General features: G+C 36.7%; 1 protein-coding gene across 6 annotated transcripts in view; it reads left to right on the top strand.

Moving 5' to 3' along the window:
• LOC123314911 (CUGBP Elav-like family member 4) overlaps positions 1 to 12,196 on the top strand; it is a 550,340-nt gene that overhangs the window by 187,652 nt on the left and 350,492 nt on the right. The window contains exon 2 of one of the 6 annotated variants that reach the window (XM_044900372.1): positions 5,444 to 5,512. The exons of the other annotated variants lie outside the window; for them this stretch is intronic. The gene's annotated coding sequence lies outside the window, so the exon portion shown is untranslated. The remainder of the gene's footprint in view (positions 1 to 5,443; positions 5,513 to 12,196) is intronic. 6 annotated transcript variants of the gene reach the window in all.

Below are 12,196 nucleotides of genomic sequence, written 5' to 3'. Positions count from 1 at the left end.
GCATATTGCTTTCGTGATCTACGTGCAAATGGCTAACGTGCCAAAATATTTTCTGAACAGCAGTCAGTGATGTTCAAAGCAGCTCCAGCTGAATGAGCTCAGAGCTTATTACCGAAGTGGGTTGTCGAAAATTTTCACAATTTAGGCATTTAGATGAAGTAATATGAACTATTAGTTGGAAAATCATCAAGATGAACGTTTTTTTTACTGCAAAATTTTCCTGTGAAACTGCTATCGTAAAAAAACTGGCGACTCAACCGAACGAATTCAATTTTATAACTCGGTAAAGTATATATGTGAAAATGAAAGTTTTCCCATTTTCAGCTCCACGAAGGGGTCCATAAAAAGTTTCCCACTTACGACGAAGTGTTGATGGAATTACATTTCATCGCATTAATGTTTTTTATGCGTGATAATTCCTCGTAAAATGATCCTATCTTGATAGGTTCGGTTGGCAAACAATGTAACTTAAATTCGGAAAATATCTAGAGCGAAAGAACGAGAATTGGTGAGACGTTTGATCTGCTTCATTATTGCTCACATTTTACCCCTCCTACAACTGAAATATATCCATTTTTCCTTTCAAAATAATAAATTAAACTCTACATTTTGTTATGCTAGAGGTACCAAATTCAACCCAAATCTATTTTCAGCAGAGGTGAAATACAAATCTCGAGATTTCAATACCGAATGGTCTTCCAGCATATTCCTGTGGCCATTCTACAATGAAGCATGTACGGAAAGCCATATCGTTAACCTCCAAGCCATCCGAATATATTCCGCCGAAAGGGAATGATCCCATTTAATGCCCAATATATCTAGACTTGAGGAATTGTTATGGGGCGGTAAAAATCCGTGACCTAGAGTAATTTAAAAGCAAAACACTTTTACGGCGAATTAGAAACACCCCTTTCAGTTGTCAGCGGAAATCCATATCAGTTAACATTTAATAGGGCCGTAAAACCGGGGATGATTCGAAAGCAAACCCCCCCTCTCTACATTATCGGTCTCCCCGATCGATTGTCCAATACGTTCGGATGCTTCAAGAACGATGTTTCGTGAACAGACGACAATAATGGCACAGTTTATTGATTATCGGATGGAGATATCGCACGGAATGAGAGATACGTATCGATCACAGATTACAGAGAATAGATGGGACACCTCTTAACCCCCACCACAATTGATGTTTTTAGTGAGGATCGCAACCGCTTGGTGGCGCTACATTCGCAGTTAGTTTATTGTTCAGCCGCTAGTCCCGCTAGGTGCGATTCAAGCATGGCTTCAGTTTAGAAGTTGAGAGGTTAAGTTCGTTCTTTTCTGTTAAAAAATGTTGTATTATTAGTGGACGTTGTAGGTATTAGTGATTTGTAAGCTAATTTATACCTTTTAAAAATGATAAAAATGAACAATTGTTGTGTACCTGGATGTATCGACCGAGTAAGCCAAAGACATCGTTTCCCCAACGCCAATCCAAGTATTTTTAAAACTTGGTTAGAAGTTATTAATCCACAAAATTGGCAAGAATTATCCGATGAACAGATTTACAATAGATATTACGTGTGTCATCCACATTTTACCAAGCTGGACATACAAGAACCACAATCTGACTCTATGATGAATAAGAAAAAAATTCAGAAAGGTTAGTAACAATTTTTTTCATTTTTCATTGATTTTTGAAAATAAGGAAATCAATTTTCCTCATCAAATTTTCAGGTGATCAATTGTTACATAGAATATTTTTTGTTTTAGGGGTTAGAAAGTCAATTTTGACGAGGTTGCAGTACACTAGGATTTCACAACTAACTGCGAAAGAAAAAATAATGTACTCAATGTTGAAAGAGTGCAATGCTAGGATGAGTCAGCTTAAATACCAAAATAAATGTCTGAGGTAACAATTAGCTTATGCAAAAAAAATTATTTCATCTCGTGGATTTCAAACGCTTTCTTAGCATATCTCTGGACCAACTTATAATTTCATCTTATGTCAATTGAGGAATCAGACAGTCAAGGTAAACATAAAAAGATAATTATTATTCATTCATATTGATGGTTTCACTTTGTGGGAAAACAATATTTGTTTATTCATATACCTGCAATGTACAATGTATACCGATTGTATATTTTTCTTATAAATATCATTCTGAATTCGTTGAAAGTACGTAAGTAGATGTCTGTCTATTTGAAAAAACCTGTACATATATTTTAAATATTATTCTGAATTTTTAATGCTAGTAATTTCACTTAAATTCTTTGAAAGTTCATAATTGTTCATTCATATTGATGGTTTCACTTAGTGGGAAAACAATGTTTGTGTATTTATATATCTGATAATGTTCGATGTATAACAATTTTATATATTTCTTGTAAATATTATTCTGAATTTGTTGAAAGCACATAATATTTTCACTTTGTGGGAAATGTTTGTTTAATTGAAATTTCACGAATATGTAAGTAACGATTATTATTATGTAAATAAACATTATTATTATAATTATTAATATTATTTCCTTAGCAGCATCCTCTCCTTTAAAATAGTTCAAGCTTTCTTGAACTGAATATATCGCGGACCCAGTAGTGCGAACGGTTTTGAAATTTCGCGCCTTTTCTCGCTAATACAGACTCCTGTATTGTTGATAATACAGTTTCCTTAGGTTGCTTGTAGTACGGATCGCATCCGCTATAGAAAAGCGCCAAACATTATTTCATCTCATAGAAGGCCAGTGTCCCATCTATTCTCTGTAATCTGTGGTATCGATATCGTTTCAGCCAGAGGAAATGTTGAGTTGATACGATCCGATTCTTGGGATATGGAGCGTTCCGATCGAATACAAACTAGGGGTAGAGATGAATTTTTTCCTTGGCGATTCTCTTAGTGTAAACTTGCTACGAATGAGTCTAATCTATCTTAAAATATGTCCAGCCTCGTCCACCAAATGTTTATTGGAAATTTTATTCTCATCTAGTTTTATTCGCTGAAGGTTTAAATAGTTTTTTAGGTCGGGGAGAATTTTATGTCTTGCTACTTTGATGAGTTGAGGTCAGTTATTTTCTCGTTTTTCTGCTATAAAGCGTTCTAGATTCAAAAGTTATATTTCCTAGTAACGCCTAGACGTAGAAGAAGTGTGAATGGAGCAAAAACTTGGCAGTGCCACCTCTGTCCTCGACTTTAATCTGATTAATCTTGGGACCAGGAGAAACGAGGGATTTATCTGCATCAACCACCTCCAAGGACTCAGTACCAATCTCGTAGACAGATGACAAACACCTGAACATCATCTGCTAATTGTTTTCGTCCCTTTCTGATATAAGAGATATAATTGCAAGAATCTATTGCACATATATCGCTTGTTTATTCTGAAATCCTTCTGATATGTATTCTGTGAGTCTGAGTAATTGCTGTTTCTTTGAATGGTCTCTTCTGAATCCAAATTGCTATGCTGGTATGAGATTCTTCAGTTTCTTGTGTTAGTCTTCCATAGACTTACTGGTCTGTACTACCTAAATTCTTTAACATAACATTTTATTTTCTCTTTTTCAAGCTCTTAATCATCTCCTTGATTTCAGTTGATTTTTTTTTGTGCAGCAGGGGGAAAATCTGCAAGTCAGACGAACCACCCTATCCTGAGGGGGAACAAGTGTGGGGATTCTCACTATCCTGAGCTCGAGACCCACTAAAAACCCTTAACTGCTTCTTGAATATTGGTTCCGGGCATTTGCCTATAAACCTTTCATCTCCCAGTCGGTTTTCTTATCGCACACTATCGTGCTGGGATTTATGTGTTTATCCTCTATTGGATAACACTTTATTGGATTTTTCAAGAAGTTTACGTTCTTATTTTAATCTCTTTTCAATTGATCTCTTGGTCTCTTTCGGTAAATTCGCATTCTCCTTTTGTCTTCCTCTGGGTCGTAGTCCACTAGTCTCCTGAGTTCTTGATCCGGATGGTTTTTCGTTGTTTCGATGATTTCTCTGCTTTTCTGTTCATGAATTCCGTTATGGTTTCCCATTTCAGGTCCCTATAAATCTGTCTATTCCTGACAAACCAAGGTGCATCTATGGCACATCGTAGCAGCTTGTTTTCAGTGGCCTGAATTCCTTTGATATGGCTCTTTGCCGCGAAACCCCAGGCGACTGATCCATAAGTCAGTTGAGGCCTAGCAACGGCTTTAATAATCTTCAATTTTGTCTCTTCCGACATGTGGCTTCTTCTTCCTATCAGAGGGTAGAGTCTATTCATCGCTGCTTTCGTTTTGTCGATTGCTTGTTTGATATGGCTTTGCCAAACGAGTCCTGGTGCACCACCTATCGCCAGGTTCAAGGATATGCTACCTAGGCAGCACGTGCCCTTTGTAAATCCCTATTAAATGGATTTGAACCCCAGCCATTATAGGCTCTACAATGAGTTGAAACTATGGGTATTCTCGTCAATCGACTATCACACAATATAACAAATGAAGGCGACGGGTAATCAACTGTTCATCCAGACCCGAAACAGCTTATTGACAATTCGAAACAACTTGATGAATTCCCCTATGGACAGGACACAATCGTCGTCATTCAAGGGTCAACGGTTCGCTACGTATGTACGCGACATAAATCAGGCTGATATCAGAATCAGCAGAGATTCGTCAATCGGCAGAGTGGCGTCGTTTCCAGTATCGGTCCATCAGACTGTTAATGCATTGGCGTTATATTTCTGCTTGATGTTCGTTCATTAATTGCTTCGGTCCTACGTCCCTAGGTCGCCTCCAAAATATGATGCAGTGGACACTCATAATGCCCATAATGAACATTGATACTATTGATGCGTCTGCATATTTGCCTCTATCATTACAGCAGGACTGATTTATGCGGGATAACACTACATTATTCACGGTTACACAACTAGGCCGATGCGTTCATAGATAGCGTTGTTGTTTAGGGCTAACCTACTATTCAGAGTTTGCATGTTAGTTATATACTTCTTGTACAATGTGGCAGAAAATTCGGAAAACAATTCCAAGTACAAATCGGGTACCTCGAATAATATACAACAAATCTTTCGTGGATTTTGTGCTTTGAGTAATGAGAATTGTTATGTTACTGTAGCACCATTTTTTTTTTATGATGATATTAAGAGGAGAACATTGAGAAGGTATTGGGAATGCCTGACTCTTGTGAAAAACTGAGTGATGGGATATAAGCTTGTTCCGGTGTATCCATAAACCGAAATTTTCTACATTATATTAGGAAATCTTGCACACCCAATATTTTACTTCAAAAAGTTACTAACATACTGCAGTGCTTTCTGAAAATCAACATTTTTGGATGCTTAGGGTAAATCAGAACATAATCCAAACTTTTTTGGACGAATCTACGATGGCTTCTTCAGATGAGCAATGCAATGAAAAAACTCCAAGGTTTGTATCGACAAAGATTAACTCTTGATGTCTGTTACAGGGACTGACCCCAAAGCCAGCTACTTGGCGACATTGGCTGGTCCTGTCCCATCACGAATGATGTTTTGTGGTACGTTGGTCGTAGGCCACGTTACTGTTTTTATGTCCGTTCTTATAGTTTTCACCTATATTTATGTTGTCACCCTGTATGTTGTATGCATCACTGCACTATAGGGTCTCTTGTGACGCTGATGCCGGAAGTAAGTGTAGCATCAATCCGGGTTAACGAACTTTTTGCTGTTCGAGATAGTAGTATCGAGTGGCTCAATGTTGAATTAATTTTTAAAATTGATTCTGTTGGAATTGGGGAAGTTTCCCTCAGTTTGCCCCATATTCCAGATGGCGGGTATAAGTTTGAAGTGCCGAGTTCAGCATATAGAATATATGAATTTTAAAAGGGCACTTCCAGAAGAAGTAACTTAAATTATGATCGGGTATGGTTGTAGCTCCTTTGCACTCCTTCGACAAAATTCCGTTTTATTTACTCTCGACATTTGATGTATTTATGATCGTGTTGAATAAATTTGTATATATCCAAATGATGCCAAAATTCAAGTATCGGTTGAAACATTCTGAAAAATTCTTTGGACTTTATTTGAATTTTTGGTGGTACTAAAGAAAATGAGAAAATTTGTCCACTGGAAAGGTCTTGCGCACGTTTTTCTGAAATTTCTGAGTTGTACTGATTGATGAAGTTTTCGGATAGCGTGTTTTGTGTCTAGATGTTAGTGTTACAGTGTGTAGTTGTTCATTGTTGTGACTCGATGTTATTTTTGGAATGCGGTTCTTTGGATATTTTGAGCTTGCTGCTTTCAGTTTATTCTATCTGTGTTTTTGTGAGAATATTATCTATTATATCTAGTTTTAATTATTTGATATACCGTCATTAAACTAATGAAAAGTGGGCTCGTAGATTACTGCTCTTCTCGGGATATCTTCACTAGCTAACAATAGACGTGAGAAAAATTTTTGGGATGTAGATATAAAAAGTTTGAAAATTCCCTCTATATATTTTAAAAATTTCTAATCTCCTCTTAGGTTACGGAGACATTCTATGAAAGTTGCAATTTTATGTGAGTGCAGTAAAATTTTAAGACGTTTTCATGTAGGAGCAGAGTTTTTTTGTATTTTTTTTGTCGAAATTATAAGTGGAGTTAAGGGCGGTTCCAGTAGGGGGACGATGGGGCCATAGCCCTCCCCTTTGAGAACTTGAGTAAAATATTTTTTCGAATATCGAAAAATGATTCCTATCCAAATATGAATAACTTTCAAATATAAAATTATGCCTCCACCTCAACATCACGCCTGGAACAACCACTGCAACAAGCTCTATCAAATTTCGGAATTCATAACTAGAAGAGTTGCTCCTTCAGAATATTAGCACACGAATTACTATCAAATTTATCAGTTTCTACATATCACCTGAATGGTCTCCCGGTATCTTTAGCAATAAAATAGATGAAAATAATAATACTTTTCTATCACTTTTCGCTGTTTTTTCGTTTCTGATCGAATTGATGCCAATGTTCGAATGCGGGGCTTTTTCCTAGTAAATTCCAGCTTTACTTTCAGCAACGCCGTCGTTCAGAATGCGAATTTCGTCCATTTTTTGTGACTATATTTTATGTTTCACCGGAACTAGGGGAGCCCGAAGGAAGTGAAGATGGCTACGCTGTTGACAACCGGATATATTGATTGTGAAATCTCTTTATTCTTTTATACGCTCGCCCCGCTGTTATTGATGAAGATTGCCTGATATTTTCACAGTTTGGGTGGCTTTTCCTCCAGTGGCGAGAGCAGTTTCACCATGGACATTTTTTGGGAGATTATAATTTGACTTGATATAGTTGAAGGGGAGACAAATATTATTTGAGAGAGCTTGCTATTTTTCAGTTGCAGTGTGAGGTTCTTGATGGACGATGACGATGAATCTTCAGCGTCCATTCTGTTTTTTCTTTTCTACTCGTTTTTGAGTCACATAGGTTATACCTCGGCACTTGAATGAATTATATGGATAAATGAATAATAAATTTGCATATTGAGATCAATCTCCTCGTAATATCTGAAAGAATAGTGGCGGAGGAAGATTTCTTCATCAGTTTTGAATATTCCATTAGAGATTGGGTGGGTTTCAAAGAGCGAAGCGAGCCGAAATTCAACCCTGCCGAAATTGAAATCGAATAGACCATAATAATTCGTGGCAGTGCTAAAATATGACATAAATTCAGTTATCTATGCATTCACTGACGTTAATCGTGAAAACTCCCGCAGACGAGAGAGAAAACCACCCAAATCATAACAACTTTCAGGAGGCGTAGGTGTATGCGCAGGAGAAACCAGTTTTAGGACATTACGTTTAAGCTCGCTCCCCCTGAAGTTCGAAGGAACATTAACATCAATTCGAAAAAAAAGCTCTAGAGCTGGTACGATTGCGGTGATCTGTGGGGTCAGGATATTTGAAGATTTTCTATATTTGGTATTGGAGAAATATGCAGAATTTCAGGATAACTCACAAGTCATATACAAATGACACCAAAATGACTTAGTAACATTTTAATTTATTGAAATTTGAGGTGATACTCATTACTGTTTGTTTTTTAGATTATTCTTTGATCCTGACAACGTGATTTTTCACCACTTGAGTGTCTGTGACTAAGAAACATTCAATTGATTCAAATATTTATGGATTTATCTTACTCAAACTTCACTCGTTATATGCAGCACCTCCCCCACGAAAGCGATACTCGTATTTTCAAGAGATGTGTTCATAAACATCATCTATCTTCCATAGCTTTCCCGTTTCCATCCTCTTTTGGCCCGGAGCCAGTTAGAGGACTGACAGGAGCCTGGAACCCATCAAGATATTGATATTCCGTCATATATTGCCACGCTGTTTTGCACATTCGACGGGACCAGTTGTAAATTATTCCCGATAAAGATGTCAATTAGTTCTTTTGACAATCAATTATTTACGATGACTCATTATCCGGGCGAGAAGGATAGAGCGAACTGGTTCGTTCCTTCTATGCGCCATTTGCATATAAATTGAAATTTTATGATGCAGAACAGGTACATGTTCTGTAATCTATTATTTTCGTATTTCGTGGAAATTTATGTATATAGGGTGATCCGAGTTTCGTCTTGTTCACGGGTGGATTTCTGATGGAATGCGGAAGTATTTTTCAATTTGAACTTCATATCATTTATTTCTAGAAGGTTTAACGGAATTTTTAATCACTTTTTGGAGGTTAAAATTGTTTGGAATTTTAACCTTTCCACCTCCCTTTTCAGTGGCAGTGGCAGTGAACATTCACAGAAAAACTCCTCAAAATTATTACTCCAAAAAATCTCTGGGATGTTTTGTCTGAGTTTTTCACAAGGCAGTGGTGTTAAGTGGTGACATAAGATATTGAATTGATGTGCCCGATATTTGATAATTATACTGAATTACACGATTTCCATTACAATAACGAGTTTCAGGTTTTTGATGATCAAAGTGGTTACTTCAACTGTTAATTCTTTCGAACACTTCTCACATCTCCGACAGATTCGAGAATCTTATCTGGACAGAACGGATTTAATGAATTTTTTTAATGACTCAAGTCTTCATTTGGTCCAAATCAGAAATAAGTATAGTCCATTTAGGAATGATTGACACCCCAGTAGGCCTTGAAAATCCAGACGCATCTTAATATCTGGCCTCAAAAGATCTTCAATGATTTCTGTAGTTTTAAGTTCAGGGCATAATAATTAGCAAATCAAATCTGTTATCCATCCTTTTCATTGGAGTTTGATAGAAAATGAAAAAGACGAAATTTTCGTGTCTGCTCCAAATTCTTTATTTAAAATTGCATTCAAAATTTATACAAGTTAACAGGGTGTTTTCCAAGGTGAGGCTTTTTTGTGACTGAAGGTGAAAATCATCAAAATAAGTCGTTTAACCAAAAACTATATCATATCTATGATGGCTGAGATACAATCCCTATAAATTCGACAAAATTTCTTTGAATTTCCAGTACGGGACTGTGGAAGACGACTCCGGCTTCGGAAAAACGAAATAAAACATAAACATATGGCTGGACAATGAATGATTCAGTACCAAGTTCATCGGATTAAAGGCATCAGGTCACTTGAGAAAATAATAATACTTGTATCGTGCAATTTAGGGTGAAAAAATGTAGAAAATCGAGGCAGTTTCTTAAAAGTGCTTATGTTAGTTACGTTGAAAAAGTGCTACGATGTTTCCCATTTCATCCCATTTTTACGACGATTGTTGGAATGTTCGAACAAGAAGATTGTGATGCCCATTGTGGAAAAATTCGTGAATATTGAGAAGAATTTTATCGGTGAGATTTTGAAGTAATATTCTTTTTTTTAAACTTGTGTCCTAAGTCTCTTCTGTCAGTTTCTATTGAAATGAGCCATTTCGTGTAAGATACTAAAAAATAATGGGAAAAATTCGGCAATACTAAGTTTCCATTTTCATCACAACGTAAGTATCGAACGTGCCAATAACCTAAACGAAACCACATGGTCGAATCCATAGGTTTTTTCCATTGATTCAGCTAACAAACGGTCTATAGGGTTGTCTCAGGATCTATTTCAGTAATCATTTTCAATTTTTTTTCAAATTTGTCATTTTGACCAGTTCTTCCTTCTGTTAAAAAAAACGCCTCACCTAAATACCTTCTCTATATGTTTCCAATTTGTACGATTGAATTAAGAACATAAACAGCAATACAAACGGAGAAACAGAGAAGTTTCAGACGTGAGCTCAATGAAAAAACACTTGTTTGTGGTGTTCTATCATCCCTACAAATATTGCTCGACAATTTCGATCCACCTTGTATGTCTTTCCTCTGCTCCTAATGCTCAGTTATTTGTTGCTCCATACAATATCCCAATTTAATTAAATCGTCCACAGTCATATAGTTCCAGTCGTATCATAGCAACACACAAAACAATCGGAACGGAACGGAATCTGTCAAATTACCAGAGCCTGCTCGATATTCGAAGAACACCCCAAGCTCGCATCAGCAACTCCTCCATGACCCCCATTCCAAACAGACCGGCTCTCTCCTCCCGAATTGGATTTCATTCAGCGTTCGTGTTAGGTTTTTAATTGATTCAATAAAGACGCACCTTGAGAACTCATTATAGCTCGGAAAACATCTGGATTAAGGAGGAACGAGGTGGGCTTTTTCTATTAACCCGAAGTTACGTAATTGATGAATAGTATTCCGCCGAAGCGGTTTTTCCCTCCCTTTTGTGCTTCGCTCATGAAAAATAAACGAACGCCGGGCCAGGTCTCATCGATTTTCTTTCGGCTTTTCCGACATCGTCCACACGCCGTTTCCGACTCTGTTTTCTTTATACGCATTCACGTCCTTATCAATATGAATACTTCATTTATCTTCGGCACCGGACCCGAATGGTGTGTAAACAGAATTGTGATGTTTGTTGCCAGGGGGTGGATGGGGGTGGTGCTCCCCATCGACTGGTTGCGAACACAGATTTTATGTGAGATACGAATAGCCCGCACGAAGCTAATTTACCGTGAATGCCGTGATGTAGTTTCTCGATAATATGAAATAGGAAATTCCCGATACAAGGGATGGAACGACAACGCATCGAATTTGTTCGAAATTCCCTATAAAAATGTTGCAAATATTGCAGTTATTGCAGTTGAAAGAGGCAAAGCACAATGATATTTGTGAAGGCTAACTTTTCGGTTCAGGGAAAATGTAGATTATTAGTGTTAAAGCCAGGTAATTTGGTGTAATGATATATTTAACGATAATATTAGTAATTTTCCGAATATATGACCTCAGAATATATATTATTGAGGAAAATGCATCCTTAGGAATGCCAAAATTGGCATTTGAATCTATGAACCAGTTGTTTGTTATTGATCTATGATAAATTCTAATCCAAATCCTATTTCGCTTCCACAACTATTTCTAAAGTTACAAGCAGGACCGTTCTTAGGGTATAGGCTACCAGCTTAAGATTTTACCACCCCTATGTCTACACATATAATCAAAGAAAAGACACAAAAATGTATAAACTGCATACTGATTTATTTCCCAGAATACTGATCCTAGAAAAAATCTAATTGCATATTCCTGATCTACGACCTCGAATCAGTCAGTAAAATGACCCGGGTCGATATATTTCGCTACATAAAAAAAATTTTTGTTCGAAGCGCGGTTAAACACACAAGTAGCAGACGAAATTATTTCGAAAATTTTTTATTTTTCGAAATATATCAACCCTTGTCATTCATTTGACTAATTCGAGGTTGTAGATTACGAATGTGCAATTAGATTCTTTCCAGGACTGGTATTTTAGGAAATAAATCACTTTTAGTGAAAATTTTCGAAAAAATTGGTCGACTTTGAGTATCTGTAGCAGCCAGAAAAGAGATACTAGATATATGCTGATTTTTTGGGTGATAGATTGATCTCTTTCAAATATAAAAATCCAACTTTCATCCACCTGCCGCGAACAGTTCAGATTTCATAAATTTTTCTGCGAAGGTCCAAAATTTCGAGTTTTCCATCGACCATAATTTGAAAACTAAGCCTTTCAGCAAAATTCTCTTTGAATATTCGTGATCTACGCCCTCGATTTAGTAAATACTCCAATTTTGGTGTAAATCGGAGAGATTTAAATTTTTTCAAATTTTCCATGCATGTATGGAAAAATTGCAATTTTTTTCGAAAAATTTTTTTGGTCCCCGATCTGAATCAAA

This window comes from Coccinella septempunctata, chromosome 6 (genome assembly GCF_907165205.1).
Source record: "Coccinella septempunctata chromosome 6, icCocSept1.1, whole genome shotgun sequence".
Lineage (NCBI taxonomy): Eukaryota > Metazoa > Arthropoda > Insecta > Coleoptera > Coccinellidae > Coccinella > Coccinella septempunctata.
Note: the sequence above shows the minus strand (reverse complement) of the source record. Positions and strands in the feature narration are given on the sequence as shown.